This window comes from Pinus tabuliformis, chromosome 2_2 (genome assembly GCF_031772625.1).
Source record: "Pinus tabuliformis cultivar Carrire ecotype Pingquan chromosome 2_2, CPIR1, whole genome shotgun sequence".
Taxonomy (NCBI): domain Eukaryota; kingdom Viridiplantae; phylum Streptophyta; class Pinopsida; order Pinales; family Pinaceae; genus Pinus; species Pinus tabuliformis.
The window spans coordinates 894,679,000-894,696,312 of record NC_142300.1 but is presented as its reverse complement, the minus strand read 5'-3'; positions in this window follow the sequence as shown (position 1 = coordinate 894,696,312).

The following is a 17,313-nucleotide window of genomic DNA, read 5'->3' as shown; positions in this document are numbered from 1 at the left end:
ATTTTCGGGTTAAGTACAATTCAAGTGGAATAACTCTTTCTTGAATATGAAGTAGGAGAATTTTAAATTTTATAGACTTTTGATTGTGCTGAAAGAAACTCTCAAGTCGAGTATGGTAAAGATGTTGTAATGTAATGTTTAACATTTTGACTGAGTCAAATTATATAAAAATAAAAATAAAATAAATAAAAAGATTAATGTAATGTAAACATTTTAGTTAGGTCAAAATAAAATAAAAGAATAAAAATAAAAATAACCATATAAAAATAAAAATGACCTATGGTATTGGGCCATGGTATTGAGAAACCATGGTATTCATGTGGTAAATAACATATTTAAAGGGAAGAATTAAACCAACCAAAATCCATCTTAACTTCATATCTACCAAGTGTCGAGAGGGATCAAATCTCTTGAGATGCACACCTATTTTATAGTGAAAAGAAATTTGATAAGTGACGGGGCTTGGTAGATCTAGAGTTAAATAAATTTGGGCTAATTTAAAAACAAAAAAAAATGACAAAATGACAAAATTTAAATCAATTTGTAAAACATAAATATTGAAGAATCGATCCAAAATATAAATTCTAAAATAATCCCAATTTAGAAAAATACCAATAAATAAATAAAAATAAAACATCCACCCAAAATAATATTTAGGAAGTGAAAATATGGTTATTTAAAATCAGTTTTCAGGAATTCTCCACCACCATGAATTTTAACCATGTCCCTCGCTAACATCAGTGGCAAAGTCCTTAATGCTTTGACTGTGAATTCATTTCATCTCCATGATTAGAGTGATTTGAAAAGTCGTAAAGGAAAATTGGAAAGTCAGAAAATTGGAAAGTCAGAAAAATTAATAAATTACCTAATATAAAAATTTTAAAAATATATTTATATTTATATGGTTATGTGATTTGATATTTATTAAAAAGATTATTATAAGATTTTTAATTATTAAAAATTAATTATTTTTATGAGTAGGAGTAAAATATAAATGATATTTTAATTTAATTTAATACATATTATTTTATTTTAATTGAATATATATTATTTTAGTTTTATATTTTGAGAGGTATAAATTTTTTTAAAGTGGAAATGTATTTTCGAAGTGTAAAGTATGAAAAAATGTTTGTATCTCAAGAGTCTTGATTTATTTCGTAAGTAGTAAATTGGTCTAAATTAATTTCAAACATCTACTATCACATGAAAATTGTAGATGATCATTAATCTATATTTAAAATTAATCTAATTCCGTGGAAATTTTCAAGTATAATTTATAATATAGAAAGTGATCATGTTAAATTCATAAATGATATATAAATGCTTGAAATGAATCTAATCATTCAAATTTACTCACACTTGTTTTCGTTTCAATCTTTTCGTATTATTATGTCACTGCTTACGCAACGACATCTATGATCAGTTCCATGTTATTAATTTATCCGTATTGGTGAAAATTTTCAAATTTCTATAGTTAACATTAGGCTTTTGGCTGAAATTTTTGCGTGACGTCAGCCCGCTGCCACATCCCTAACTCTGGATTTCGAGGGTCGACGTCATCCTGCCATGCACGGTAGATCGGATTGTGCAATGTAGGTACAGGAAAGGGCGATCCTTCGTACAACTCGAAGTTAGCTTGGGCTGCTTTGATCTCTGGTGGTGTTAATTTCATTTTAAGAGTGTTGGTGTAGAATTTGTCAGGCAAGGGTAACTCCACATTGAACAAAGGAAAACTGAGATATAATTTCATAAGAGAACAATTGTTTATATACACAAAGTGGACGGAACAGTTCATCTTCTTAATGACTGTTCACGTTCCATTTTACCCAACCGCCTTCAGATTAGGTGTCAACATTCCCCCCCTTAATCTGAAGGGATGTTGGTGAGTCCAAGCATCGTTCTGAATCTTTCAAGCTTTTCTCTTCCAAGTGCTTTGGTGAAGATGTCTGCAATTTGCTCATTTGTGGAACAATGACGGAGATGGATTGTTTTGGCCTCAACATGATGTCGGATCAGATGGTATTTAGTATTGATGTGCTTAGTACGATCATGGAACTTTGGGTTCTTGGCCAACTTTATTCCAGATGTGTTATCAATCATGAGTGGAATTGATTGTATTTGTTTTACCTGCAAATCTTCAAGAATTTTCCTGAGCCACACAATTTCTTTCGTTGCTTCAGCTGCTGCCACATATTCTGCTTCTGTTGTGGAATCTGCTGGTACTGATTGTTTGCGTGATCTCCAGGAGACAGCTCCCGATCCAAGACTCATAGCATATCCTGAAGTAGATACCCTAGTTTCTTTGTCTCCATCGAAGTCTGAATCAAAGTATCCAATCAAGTTGAAGTCGTTCACCTGTGTATACTTGATTCCAAGGTCTTGAGTTCCCTTCAAGTACCTTAGAACTATTTTTGCAGCAGACCAATGTCCCTCACAAGGCTTTTGCATAAACCTGGAGAGGATTCCAACAGCAAATGAAATGTCTGGTCTGGTAGTAGTGAGGTAGATGAGACTTCCTACAAGTTGTCTATACTTTGTTGCATCCTCAAATTCCTTTCCTTCAATAGATGTGAGCTTCAAGTTTTGTTCCATTGGAGTAGAAAGGGGATTGCATTCTGTCATGCCAAATCTGTTTAACAAATCTCCAATGTATTTCTTTTGAGAAAGAAATATGGACTTTGGATGTTGGGTTACTTCAATGCCAAGATAGTAATGAACATAGCCCAAATCAGTCATTTCAAAAAAATTTCCTAATTCTTTCTTTATGGATGCAATATAGCTTTCATTGTTCCCTGTCATTAAAAGATCATCTACATATACCACAAGATATACAACTGTTTTGCCAACTTTCTTGACAAATAAAGTTGCATCATCAAGATCAAAATGATTGAAGTTGAGTTTCAGAAGATGCTCAGTTAGTTTTTCATACCAGGCTCGTGGTGCTTGTTTGAGGCCATACAAGGACTTCACAAGTTTGCATACTTTGTGTTCATGTCCTTTCACAGCAAATCCTTCAGGCTGGGACATAAAAACATTCTCTTTTAGATCTCCATTCAAGAATGCAGTTTTTACATCCATTTGATGGACTTTCCAACCGTTCTGAGCAGCTAGTGCAAAGAGTGTCCGGATGGTGGCCCATTTTGCTGTGGGGGCAAAAGTTTCCTCATAATTGACCCCTTCCTTCTGTGCAAAACCTTTTGCCACAAGCCTAGCTTTGTGCTTGTCAAGTGAGGCATCAGCTTTGTACTTGTTCTTGTAGACCCACTTGCAGCCAATTGGTTTGGTTCCAAATGGAGGATCAACCAGCTTCCAAGTGCCATTCTTTATGAGGGCATCATACTCCTTCTGCATCGCTTCTTTCCATTCATCATGAGAAGCAGCTTCTTTGAAGGAAGTTGGTTCAAAATCTGTAGACAAGTTCAATTCACAATCATAAGTAACATCCATATCAACAGGTGAATTAGAGTTATCTACATCACCTCCATCTTGTCGATTTGTATTTCTGGTTCCTGTTTTTCCAATTTCATCAGGATGAACACTTTCAAGTGTCTTTGTCAGCCACTTTGGGGGACCTTTTTGAGATGGTCCAGGCTGCTCTGTTGATTGAGTTGGGTCTGAATCAAGATTAAGTCTCCCAATTCTATCAATTACATCACTTAAAGCATCATCCGTTGTTGGAGTGTCATGCAGGGGAGATTGTTCTTCAGAAGGAGATTCCACATGTTGATCTAGTATAGGAATCCCCCCTTCAAGATGTGGAATCTGATTATCAAACTCTTGGAATGATTTCGGTTTTGTGAATCTATCCAAGCGATCAAGTTGCCGCTCAACAACACTGTCAGATTTGGATGATTCAAGAAAAATGACATCTCTAGATAAAACAAACTTTTTATTTACTTCATCATAGAGGCGGTATGCTTTAGATGTGTTTGAATACCCCAGGAAGATACACTTACGACTTCTAGCACCAAGTTTGTTTCTATGTACCTTTGGTATTAAAGCATAACAGGTGGAACCAAAAATCCTGAGATGTTTTACCGAAGGAACATGTCCATATCACAATTCATAAGGAGTCTTGTTTCTTATAGCACTAGATGGACATCTATTCTTTATATATGCAGCACATAGAACAACATCAGCCCAAAACATTGTCTTTACATTTTTGAAGAAAAGCATGGATCGTACCATATTCAAAATTGTTCTGTTCATTCTTTCAGCTACACCATTCTATTGAGGATTATAAGGCACAGTTGTTTGATGTTTAATCCCATGTTGGCAAAGATAGTGTTCAAATTCATTTGATGTATATTCTTTTACATTATCAGTGCGAATAGACCCAATATGAGATTGTGCATCATTTTCAATCCATTTATGAAAATTCTTGAATGTTTGAAAAGCATCAGATTTGTTCTTCAATAAATAAACCCAACACATTCTGGTGTAATCATCAATAAATGTCATGATATACTTATTTCCATTTGCAGAAGAAACAGGCATTGGACCACATAAATCTGAATGAATGAGTTCAAGTTTCCTATGTGCTCTTGAATGTGAATCATGAAAAGACTGTTTGCTATGCTTTCCTAGAATGCAAGCATCACATTGCTTATGTTTTCTAGGAATTGTAGGCAAACCAGCAACACCATTTTTCTTTAATAAGCGAATACTGTCATAGTTTAAATGTCCAAATCTAGCATGCCATAATAAACTTGATGGAAGTGTACCTTCTTCATGATGAGAAATATATGAGAAATATTGTGCATGAGCAGAAGTTCCTTGCAGTTTAAGAAGTCTTTCTTCTTCTATACCCCTCATGACAAGTGAGTGGTCAGATGCCTTTCTTACCTCAAGCTTGTCATCAAACATATGAATGGAGTGACCTTGCTGGCGGATGTGGACCAGGGACAACAAGTTTCTCTTGAGCTGTGGGAGATATAGAACATGGTCCGGAAGAAAGTCTGGAAGACCAGGCAGTTTAAGCCTGACTGTGCCAAGCCCTGATGGCTTGATTTTTTACTGATCTGCAAAGTATACTGCTCCATCAACATTGTCAGTGAAATCTTCAAAAAAATCTTTCCTATGAGTCATATGACAGGTTGCTCCTGAATCAAGCAACCAGTCATTTTTCGAAGAAGCAAGTGAAGCATTAAACAAATCTTCACTTACTCCAATGTTACATTGTGCCTCAATATAGTGAGCGGATTCAGGTGCTTTACCTTTGTCTGTGTCATCAGTTTTACCTTTCTGTTGATTTCTTCTCTGCTTAATCTTTTCCCATGGTAGCTTGCATGTAGAAGCATCATGAGATCCATTTCGTTTGCAGGGAATGCAATGTAAGTCTGCCTTTTCTGCTTGAGAATGTCTGCCCCCCCTGCCTCTGAAATATCTTTCTCTTTCTCTTGAATGCATACTGTAACAAAAATTATTTTTGCTGATAGAAAAATAATTTTGCTGATAAAAATTACTTCTGCCAAAAAAATCCTCACTTTACAGCCTTTTAAATCCCTCTAATATGTGACAGAAGGCATCAGAATTTCATTGAAATATTATAACACTTTATGCTTCAATACAGCATAAAAAAAACTGTGCAAATGTTCTGACTGATATGACTTTGAATGCTTTTGAAAACTGCTTATATAACCCCTTTGAAAACTGCTTACAATACAATACTCAAAACTGCCATCATAAATACATATCAACAGCACAACATTATACCGCCATTAAAATCATCTTTCTTGTCATTCTCAAACTTTTTGAGATGAATCAGGTTTAAAGTCATATGCATAAACAAACTGCGCAAGTCATTTGGTTATATGCATAGTCAAACTGCACAAATCATTTACCATAATCAAACAGAGGTGCAAAAGGCTCTCATTTCCAAACACAATTTCAATTAAAATTTGGAATTGTGATCCCGATGGCTTCGGCAGCTTGTAAAGGAATTTTCTGAGTCGCCCAATAACTTCATAAAACAACATATCACAAAATACCATACCATTCAAACACAAGCAGCAATTCAAATGCACCAGGTTACGATACCAGGAACGCATCAACGCTTCAGGCTTCATATCTATAACAGAACCGAGGTGAAGATTTGTGAATGCCTGCCTCACAAATTGAATATACTTTATGTTGTATCGTGCAAGCCACAATGAAAGAAGGTGCGATGGGGAAAACTATTATTCAAGCAGCGTTTCCAGCGAAAATTCTCAGATTTTGAGAAGGAGCTTCAACGCATCAACGCTTCAGGCTTCATATCTTCTCCAGCTGGGCCACATGCCTCCATGCGCTGGCTGTTCCTGGAGTGTAAAGATTGCAGCAGCGACGCAAATGGTGCAGAGGTTTGAGTCCTCGAAGAGGGAGATACCAGAGATAGGCCTCCGGATGAGCAATGGACTGGCAAAAAACGTCCTGGCAAAAACGTCCCCAAGGAGTGTTGGATGGGTGAACTTGCAGTTTGGGCGAGAGATGAAAAGCGACAAGAGTCAATGTATAACCGATATATTCAAATATTCATGTGCAGAGAGGGGCAGCGTCAGGTATTCCTTGCTGGTGGTATGTCAGGTATTCCTGCGCGGAGAGGGGCAGTGATACATTCAAATATTCATGCGCAAAGAGGGACAGTATCAGGTATTCCTGGGCGGAGGCACCAAAAACGCACATTCAGCAGGGCAGAGAGCGCAGTGTTAGGATAGAGGGCACAGAGGCAGGAGTTACAGCTATTTTAGGGACTGGGACCTGAGCTCTGATACCATGTCAGGCTAGGGTAACTCCACATTGAACAAAGGAAAACTGAGATATAATTTCATAAGAGAACAATTGTTTATATACACAAAGTGGACGGAACAGTTCATCTTCTTGATGACTGTTCACATTCCAGTTTACCCAACTGCCTTCGGATTAGGTGTCAACAGAATTTATTATTATGGTTCATGGATTATTGAGAAGCAAATTTAGCTTTTTTTGGTGTTCAAAGTGGATGTTTTATTTCTTTCTTTGTGGCACTCATTGAGGTTGGATTTCTTGGTTATGTGTCTGTGTTTTTTGTGCAACATAACTCCTCGTTATCAAGTTTTTGTTGATACCATGTGAGTTTTTTTTTTTTTACTTTAGTGGATGTGAGAAGAAAATTTTTTGTGCAGAACGCTGAAGTTGTTTGGTTATGTGGTAGGACGCAGGTTTACCAACCTCCTTGACAAAAATTTGACAGGTAAATGTATGAACATTATTTTCTGGCTTAATGGTAGTGGTGCATAATTTGGAGTTCTAATGATTCACTATTTCGCAAAATTTATAGGTGCAACCTTAGAATTAGAGCATAACAATTATTCGGGTAAGCAGATTGCTGGATTCTAGCGGCAGAAACCTGGTAAGTTTTAGAGTTCTCTCTATTAGAAAACTCTGGTTTAATGGGCTAGAAATGTTAAATACATTTCCGACTCAAGTTTCGATGGTTTAAATGCAATGTTGTAGGAATAAACCAATATTGATTGACCAAGGATAGAGCGGAGGTCGACCCATCTTTTCAATTGCAGAAGTCATATGGGTAAGGTGTCAACCTTGATTCCATATGTTCTAGTTTTAAATGATTTGTCGACCCCGATTCCATGATTTTTTGTGGAGGTCATGATGACAATTTCTTGGAATTTACTTTGAAACTTGTGAAGTGAGGAGTATAGGGATATTTGCATTTTCAGAAGGATCGTGAGCAAGGTGGCAACTCCGACTACAAATCATTTTATTTTAGATAGTTGGGGGGTCGAAGTTCTATTGACATAAACATCTAGCTCAGGAAGAAAATAACTTCGACCACAGTCGAGCGCGACACATTGCGATGTCAGAAGTTGACGCATGTTTCCATTTTAGCATACTCATGTATCCTTTTACGTTCAGTTCATTGTCATAGGGAACATTGCTTTTATTATTTTTTTTTCAAAATAGTAAATTTATTGGAATGAAAGTTATATTTTAAGAGTCTCAAATAGTTTCCATCTAGAAAAATAAAAACATAAAAGAATTGATGGAAAAATTCAAGTTTCAACGGTATTCGAGAACCTTTGCGACCAATGTTACCAGTATTCTAAGTTTCCAATGGTGAGAGTTTCTAATGTACATTCTTCCTAATTTTTATGCATAGAGGAACATGTTTGACCCAAGGTTGTGAGAGCATGTTTAAAAAAATCAAATTTAGAATAGGGGCATTTGTCCACATTTCTACTTTTGGGTTTCTTTGGAGTCAGAGGAAACACATAGTTGAGGTTGGGACCGACTTCATGGTTGAGTCAACATCTCTTTGGGGAAGAATCATAAGGAAAAGGTCGAGCTCTGAGCCATCTTGGAAAAGGCTAAGCTTTGAGCCATCTTAGCAAAGTCTGAGCTTCGAGCGGTCTTGAAGTTGCAAATGAAATTTAAGTATGTTGTTTTCGACTTTTGTACTTCATGAACCATATTCAGATTATTTTATTCTTTAGACGAGGTATGACATGTTTGCATATTTTAAGCATTTTAATCCTAATTTTGTTTTAATTTGTATGTAGTTTTTGGATTTGTTATCTTAAACTTTTAGATAGAAAGAATAATAATCTTTTTGTAAAATTGTTTTAAATAAATGTCTTATAAAAATATTTTTTTGAATTTATTTCTTTGTTGATAAAAGAATAATGTTTTAAATGACATTTATTAAATAATATTTTATGTGGGAAAACAAAATAATAAATTATAGACGCATATGCTTGTTTTGTGGGCCTTTGTAGAAGCAAGTCAGAGGGTGGGCCAACTATGAGGTTGGAGGTGGCCATTGTAAACATGCATATTGTAAACACACATAACTATACACATTACTTCTTTGGTGGCTCCTACTGAAAGGAAGTCAGAGATTGGAATTGTCGTTTGAATGGTCTCTCTAGACACTCTCGACTTGGTTTCTGAGTCTAGGGAGATTTGTCTTGTCAGCAAGACATGATTTGTTCACCAAACAATGTTGTGTATTATGTGGCTACAATATCTTTGTGGGAGAACATGATTATGAATGGTGCCATGGTGCTTCATTTTACTACAATGAACCCCTTTGAGTAGCTCTTACTAGTGTTGTTACCCAAGAAGTTATCGTTACTCATTGACATTATGCTCGTATCTAAAAAAAATACACAAGACTTCTATTAGAAATGGAGATAATAATATTAAAGAGAAAATCATATGGTGGATTTGGACAATCCCATGGATCACATGAATTTCTTAGTGTTAGGGTCCTACTCTAATACCATTCCTTAAATAATTTATTATGTAGGAGGCCACATTCCTTAAATAAGGCCCATTAAATAGTTAGTTAATAGTCACTCATTGTAAAAAAGGTAAATTTTATTAATAACACATAATTTAGTTAGTGAATGATCATTATAAGTGAGATTGTAATTAGTTAATATGAGACATTTAGCTTTAGTGGATGTCCTATAACTCTTAAGATGTGGAAACATTATTAATATCAAGTTTTATTCTCATTGTGTAGGAAAAATCCAGGGGCTAAGTGCACTCATTTTCCAAAAAGATTCGTTAATTTCCATTTTTCCCAAAAACTATTTGCTTAAATTTTATAGTATAAAATTATGTAAACGTATAAAATCATTAAAAATATAAATATTTTTACCAAAATATTACAAAACATTTGACAATTTGCATATTAGGGACTAATAAGATTCCTCAAGGTTTCTAAACTTTAAGATAAACTTCCATTCTTAAAATTTTCCTTGCCATGTAGGTCTCTCTCAACAAAGTGAGGATGGTTATGTGGCCTTATGCATGGGTCCATTGGAGTAGGGAGTATATACACAATGAAAAAGAGTCACTTGGTATAAGATTGGATGGCAAGGCTAAACCTTGAATTGGAAATTCACTTTTTAAAGTGAGTTGTTGGATCAAATGGATGACCAATAGCTATCAATACATCGAAACATTGTTGATATCAAGTTATATGGATATCTAAATATGGAGTAGAAGGTTATGCAATGTTTTGACAACACTTGTCATTGTATTTGAGTATTGCTCCTGAAGGTTACCCCTCTAAAGAGACAATGCACATAGTTATCTAATTTCTATTATTAAAGATATCTTTCTTAGGGTTTTTCTCTATTTACCCTTATGTTATTGGATTTTGCATTACATTTTGTGTGATTGTTCTCAATTTTGGGGTTATTGGGTTTTGCATTACATTTTGTGTGATTGTTCTTAATTTTGGAGTTATTGGGTTTTGCATTACATTTTGTGTGATTGTTCTTAATTTTTGGGTTAAGTACAATTAAAGTGGAATAACTCTTTCTTGAATATGAAGTAGGAGAATTTTAAATTTTATAGACTTTTGATTGTGCTAATCAGACACTCTCAAGTCGAGTATGGTAGAGATGTTGTAATGTAATGTTTAACATTTTGACTAAGTCAAATTATATAAAAATAAAAATAAAATAAATAAAAAGATTAATGTAATATAAACATTTTAGTTAGGGCAAAATAAAATAAAAGAATAAAAATTAAAAAAAAAACAAAATAAAAATAACCATATAAAAATAAAATAAAAATAAAAATAAAAATGACTTATGGTATTGGGCCATGGTATTGAGAAACCATGGTATTCATGTGGTAAATAACCTATTTAAAGGGGTAGAATTAAACCAACCAAAATCCATCTTAACTTCGTATCTACCAAGTGTCCAGAGGGATCAAATCTCTTGAGATGCACACCTATTTTATAGTGAAAAGAAATTTGATACCTCACGGGGCTTGGTAGATCTAGAGTTAAATAAATCTGGGGTAATTTAAAAACAAAAAAAAATGACAAAATGACAAAATTTAAATCAATTTGTAAAACATAAAATTTGAAGAATCAATCCAAAATATAAATTCTTAAATATTCACCAATTAAAAAAAATACAAATGAATAAATAAATAAAAATAAAACATCCACGAAGTGAAAATATGGTTATTTAAAATCAGTTTTTTATAAAGGAATTCTCCACCACCATACATTTTAACCATGTTCCTTGCTCCTGATGGACATCACTTGGAAAGTCCTTAATGCCTTGACTGTGAATTCCATGACTAGATGATTAGAGTGATTTAACAAGTCGTAAAGGAAGATTGTAAAGTCAGAAAAATGACCGTGTTGCCTGGCACATAGAGAGGCGAAGGAAGTTACTTTAAAGCAATAAAGTTATGATTTGGAATTTGGTTGGGTGCGAAACGGGTGGGATAAAATTCCACTCATGTTGGTTGGTCTTCCCACTTATTTCGGTCGAGTCAGGAGGTAATAAGTCATAAAAGCTGCAGAGGAAGGTTGGAAAGTCATAAAAATTACCGTGTTGACCGGGAAATAGAGGGGAATAAAGTGACTTTAAACCAATAAAGCCATGATTTGGTTGGGTGCGAAACGGGTGGGATGGAATTTATAAAGCTAGGATTTGGAATTTGGTTGGGTGCGAAAGGGGTGGGATAAAATTCCAGTGAAGTTGGTTGTGCCGAGGGTCTTTCCGCTTATTTCGGTCCGTTCAGTACGTAATTCTCACTTATTCCGGTGATGGATTTTTCAAATTCATGCTTTTGCTTTGACGCCCCGCCGCACATTCAAATAAACTTTTGAGTTGGAATAGAGTGGGGTCACGATAAAATGGGTGTTGTAGGCGTGGTTTATAATTATTAAAATATAATTATATTATAAATATTAAGCGGTAAAGTATACAGTTTAGAAGGATCAAATTTCTTGAGATGCAAATATTTTTTAAAGTGAAAATAGATATTTCTTGAGATACAAATATCTTTTAAAGTGAAAATAGATTTGATCTCTCTGTGTGATATTTCTTGAGATGCAAATATCTTTTAAAGTGAAATTAGATTTGATCCCTCTAGGTGCTTGGTAGATGGGGAGTTAAGTTGGATCTAGGATGATTTTTATTTTGTTATATTATTTTATTTTCACCAAATTAAAATGTTTATATTACATTAGTTACATTAATTACACACATCACTACCATATTTTATTCTTAATTTTATTTTGATCAAATCAAAATGCTTACAATACATTACGTCACACATTTCGAGTAATCCAATAAAACATAATGATTATATTAAGAAAAAATGAAACAAAACGTGACTATAAATGAAAACGAAACCTGACAAAGCTCTGATCATGTGATTTATTCGCACTTTCATTGAGCTCACTTTACTTTGTGATTTAGCACTTTCATGAAACGTGACGTATCCAATATATGCCAAATCAATTTCAAATATAGAAAATCAAAATATAAATGCTTAAATATGTTATCTAATTTATTGAGCTAAGAGGCTACAATCTTGTATGGGGAAATATGTAATTTTGCTTGTCATTGTGTCTTTTGAAAAAAGACTTTAAATAAAAAAACAAGTGACTTGCAGGTAGTTGGATGTACTCTTCGTGTTATATTCCCAACTATGAGGATTGATCCTAGGTCTCTCATAGATTAGGACTGACAGTTACCGATTCACCATGTGATTTAAAAAAAAAACGATTTTAAATGAAAAAACTAAACTAAACGTGACTTTTAGCACTTTCATTGACCTCAATGGGTAAATGAAACAATTTGAACCTGTGACTTCTTAGGAAGAAACACATGCTCTTAACCATTAGGCCCACTCAATATATATATATATACACTCTTAACCATTAGGCCCACTCAATATATATATATATATAGATATAATATGTGTGAATGATTATCTTAGTAAAACATTTCAATACTCAAAAAGAAAAAGTAATTAAAGGTAAAATAATTTAGTTAAACGTGTAGCTCATTCAATTTTTAATATAAAATATTAATAATAATAAATTATTCAAAAATACAATTTAAATAACGAAAAACTACACATAGGTTGTATGTAGACATAAAACCCCTATAAATTTATCTTAATCACAATTTTATCAAGCAATAATCTGGTAAATCTTTTCTCAAATTTTGCATTCTAAAGAAAGGTTTTCATATAATGAGATTTAATAAGATTTGATCCTTCTCAATTATAATTAAGATGGATCTATAATAATTTATTAATTGTTATTAATTTTAAATTTAATAAATATTTTATTTATCTTAGTGTAAATATTTATAAGAAATGATCTTATAATACAAAGAAATATTTTTCTCTTATATTATAACAAAATAGCTAATTCCAAATTATCAGCGAAATTTTCACCTATATAATTTCTAAAAAAGACTTTTCATAATATAATATAAATCATAGAAACTTAAATTCATAAAATATTAAACAAATAATATTATATTTTTTAAATGTAATTAATTTTATTTATTAAAAATTTAAAATATATAATAATTACAATTTTTCTTTAAATATTTTTTTTTACAAAATATTTTTGTTTCTGAAAGGTTACTCATTCAAATTTCCCCAAATATTTATCCCAAAAAAAGAAATATTCTATCAACGATTAATATTATTACACTCTAGATAATTATAAACGATTAATTAAAACCAAATATTTATCCAAAAAAAGAAATATTCTATCAACGATTAATATTATTACACTCTAGATAATTATAAACTATTAATTAAAATAGTGTAACCAAGTTGAGTGACTTGATTTAACGATTAATATTATTACACTCCAAATAATTATAAATGATTAATTAAAATAGTGTAAGCAAGTTGAGTGACTTGATTTAATTTAGATTAATTAAAATAGTGTAAGCAAGTTGAGTGACTCGATTTAATTTAGATGGAATGCAATTTAAGTTTATTTGGCTTAAAAGATTTATTTCGTATTCTTTTATATAAATTTTTTTATTTTTATTTTTTAAATCAATAATGTAATTTATAAATAGTATTTTTTTTTATTATTAAAAATTATATATAGATATATATTTATTTTTCTTTTTCTTTTAAATTTTAATTATTTTCTAATAGTATGAGGATAAACGGGTGGTTAAGGTGTTTGCATATATCAATGATTAATGGTAAATTTTAGTGATTTAGAAGAAAGAAAAAAAAAATTGTTTCTATTGAAAGAATGGCACCTCCAGCCTTGATCTCATACAATGCCATGTCAAAATATGATTGAATTTTTTTTTTTTTCTCAGATTGTTCAAGAATCTCCAACCTTAATGTTCCTTTGAATGAGAATGCCTTTAGCAATTAATTTTTTTTTCTCGAAACAAGGTGTGCTCTACATATTTAGTGGGTTTGGGTCATATTAGATCGATCTCCACAAATGGATTTTTGATGTGGAAATCCCCCTTGGCTAATGATAAGAATATTTTCCCCTTTGCTCAAGGTTTTTTTGTTGTGATTTTTTACAATATTGAAGATAAACATAATATTTGTGAATTTGGGCCCTAGTTTTAGGGTTGTGTTGGCCTTTTCATGCAGCCCTGGTCTCCCACATTTGCTTCGGTTACAATGTCAATCTCTACAACTCCTGATCTGGTAAGGCTCTTGAACCTTCCCTTGCATCTTTGGAACCTCCCAACATTATCTTCCATTCGGAATGCATTAGGGAAGTTTTATTTCCATAACCCAAAATCTAAATATTTTTATAAAACCATTTATGCTTGAATATGTGTTGAGATGAATTTCCACAAGGGTTTCCTTGCGGAGATTAATCTGGCGGCTTGAGGCTATGTGTGGGTTTAGAAGATCGATTATGGAAATGTTTCATTTCATTGTTGAGCATGATATAAAGTAGGGAATGTAATTAAACATTTCCTTAAAGCATTTGCAAAATAACGCAGTCTAAAAAAATAACCAAAGGCTAAAATGGTGGGAAGGATCTCAGAGTGAACATTATATGGTGTACAAAGAACAAAAAAAAAAACAAGAATTTATTGTCAAAGATGAATCGTCGAAGTAATAAAAAAACTAGGCAATATGAAGTGTATGAGGACCCTCCAGATTTAGAAATAGTAGAAGTGCAACATAATCCCATAAAAGTTGGATCCCTCTCTAAATATTCAATGGAAAAAGATGAAAAAACCAACTTCTTGTGCAAATCAGGAAGATAAGGAAGAAACTAAAGACAACAATTCTCACTCATCGAAGGGTTTTTAATTTTTCACATGTTCTATGTTATAATAATCCCTTAAAACAATATATAATTAATTTTCATTCACCCCAGTAATAATTAAGCAATTATAGATAGAACAATAAATAATAATGCACAGTAGAAGATACCCAAGCACATTGCGACATAGAGATTTTAGGTCTGAGACCAGGGAAAACCCCCACAAGGTGAAAAACCCAAAATCAATTATGTTTCATAATAGATATTCATTCAATGTTCAACTAAGATACATAATCCAATAGTACATCCATAAACTAGTCAAAATCCACCCTTTGAATTTCCAAGGGAACCAAGTCAAAAACCAATCATATGAGACAAAGAGAGAGAGATTCAAATCTGGTCAACGGTCATAGCCTGCAAGAGGGTCGAAATTCAGCATATAATTCCTCTGAATCACAACAACAAGCCGTACAATTTTCAATGAAAATTGCAATCAAAGTTTGCAGTCAAAGCCTGCAGTGGACACCGAGAAAACAGTGCCAAAGATTCGATCAAGGCAGAAAATATTCTAGTCAAAGTTTCAACCTCCAAGCACAGTCAAAATCTTGGTCAAAACAACAATAGAAAGTCTCAGTCAACAAAATTTCAATGTTGGTCAATGTAAATTTTTCTTATCAAAAGGTCAACTCTCGGTGAAACAGAAAAGTCGTTCTTCTCCTTCACACGTGTAAACTTGCTTTGAAATTTTCATATCAGATTGATGTATGTTCATGGTTGTCCAAATGAGGGTCAACTAACTCATATGTATATGATTCGTAGGAGGTGGATTTTCACTTGTGGGGCTTACTTTTCCTTCTCTAGGTCGACTTGGTCAAACTTGTAAAAAGGAATTTTCTCCATCATTTTTCTAATGAAATTCCAATCGAAGCTACCCATTTTCAACACTCCCTCTCATCCAGGGATGAATTTGTGGCTACATTATAAGACTCATCTCAAATGTACATGTATCAACATAAGGGAAGATCATCTCATCTCATATCAGTTGAACAATCATGACTTGATCCATAGAAGAAGAAGAATCATCCACACGATAATAGGGAAGATCGATTTACCACAACCAAGTCCATGGTTGTCATAAATGACCTTGGTAAATATCACACACCCTATCTCCATTAACTGGTCCTCACCCAAGTTGATGCTCAACGATCAAGTGGTAGAACACTTGCATCCAAAGTTACTCTTAGGGTAGATCAATTTACCATAACCATTGTTGGCATTATGATACAAGTGTTGTCCTTGATGGCAACTCACTCATAGGTCAGTTCAGTTTTGATAAAAGGAAACTCACGATATAACAGGTATATTCAGAGGTAACAGGGCATTGGTACAGAAGAACATGAAGATGGAACTAAGGTCTACTAATCAGAATAAAGAAGTTGAAGGAAAAGGATGATGTAAAGTAGTTTAAAAGTATATGCAGGTCCACTTAGTCAAAACAACGTATACACGCTAGTCCACAGAACAAAAAGAGCATATACGTATACACACACTCTCACAAGAGGAAAATTGTGTACAGGTTGGAAAATCAAGGAATTTCAAGAGTAGAGAATACGAGGGGTCAATACCATAGCATTAGCCCACAATATTGAGTGGAGTAACGACTATTTGATCCCATCCAAGAATACCATGCGTCCTAAGTGGTTTTGGTCCGAGGTATTGAGAAAGGCCAAAAACTATATAAGGAGGAGAAGATCATAAGGCTAGAGTGTGCAACTGAAAGGGTTTCTAAGGAATACTTATATCTCAAGTATATTTTATGTTGTAGGGGCTATGTTTGTGATTTGATCTAAAATATTTTGTGCACCTTGAATTCAATGTTGGATTAGGATCATGAGACCTGAAATGACTTATCATTGAATGATATGATATTGGTTGGGCTAGATCTGATTATGTACACCTGTTTTATTCTTTAAATGTCATGATATGGGTTTGTCTGAAGTCCGGAATTGCAGCGAAGTTATGAGTTAATATTTGTAGATCTATACGTTGGTTTGTCTCGGTAAAAGCGCGTGTACACGCAGGTTCTACTCTTCCAAGTAGCATATACAAAAGAAAAGCCTTTTCTTCAAATCTAATTGATCTATCTGATCAGTTCTGTTGTTTTACTGTTGTCTATCAATGAAGTCTTCTTAGATCTGAATGTAAAATTGAATGCATAAGGAGTTTGGTATCTGATTGATTGATTGTATAAGTGAGAAGGGTGATCTCTTCTACTGCTTTTGTAA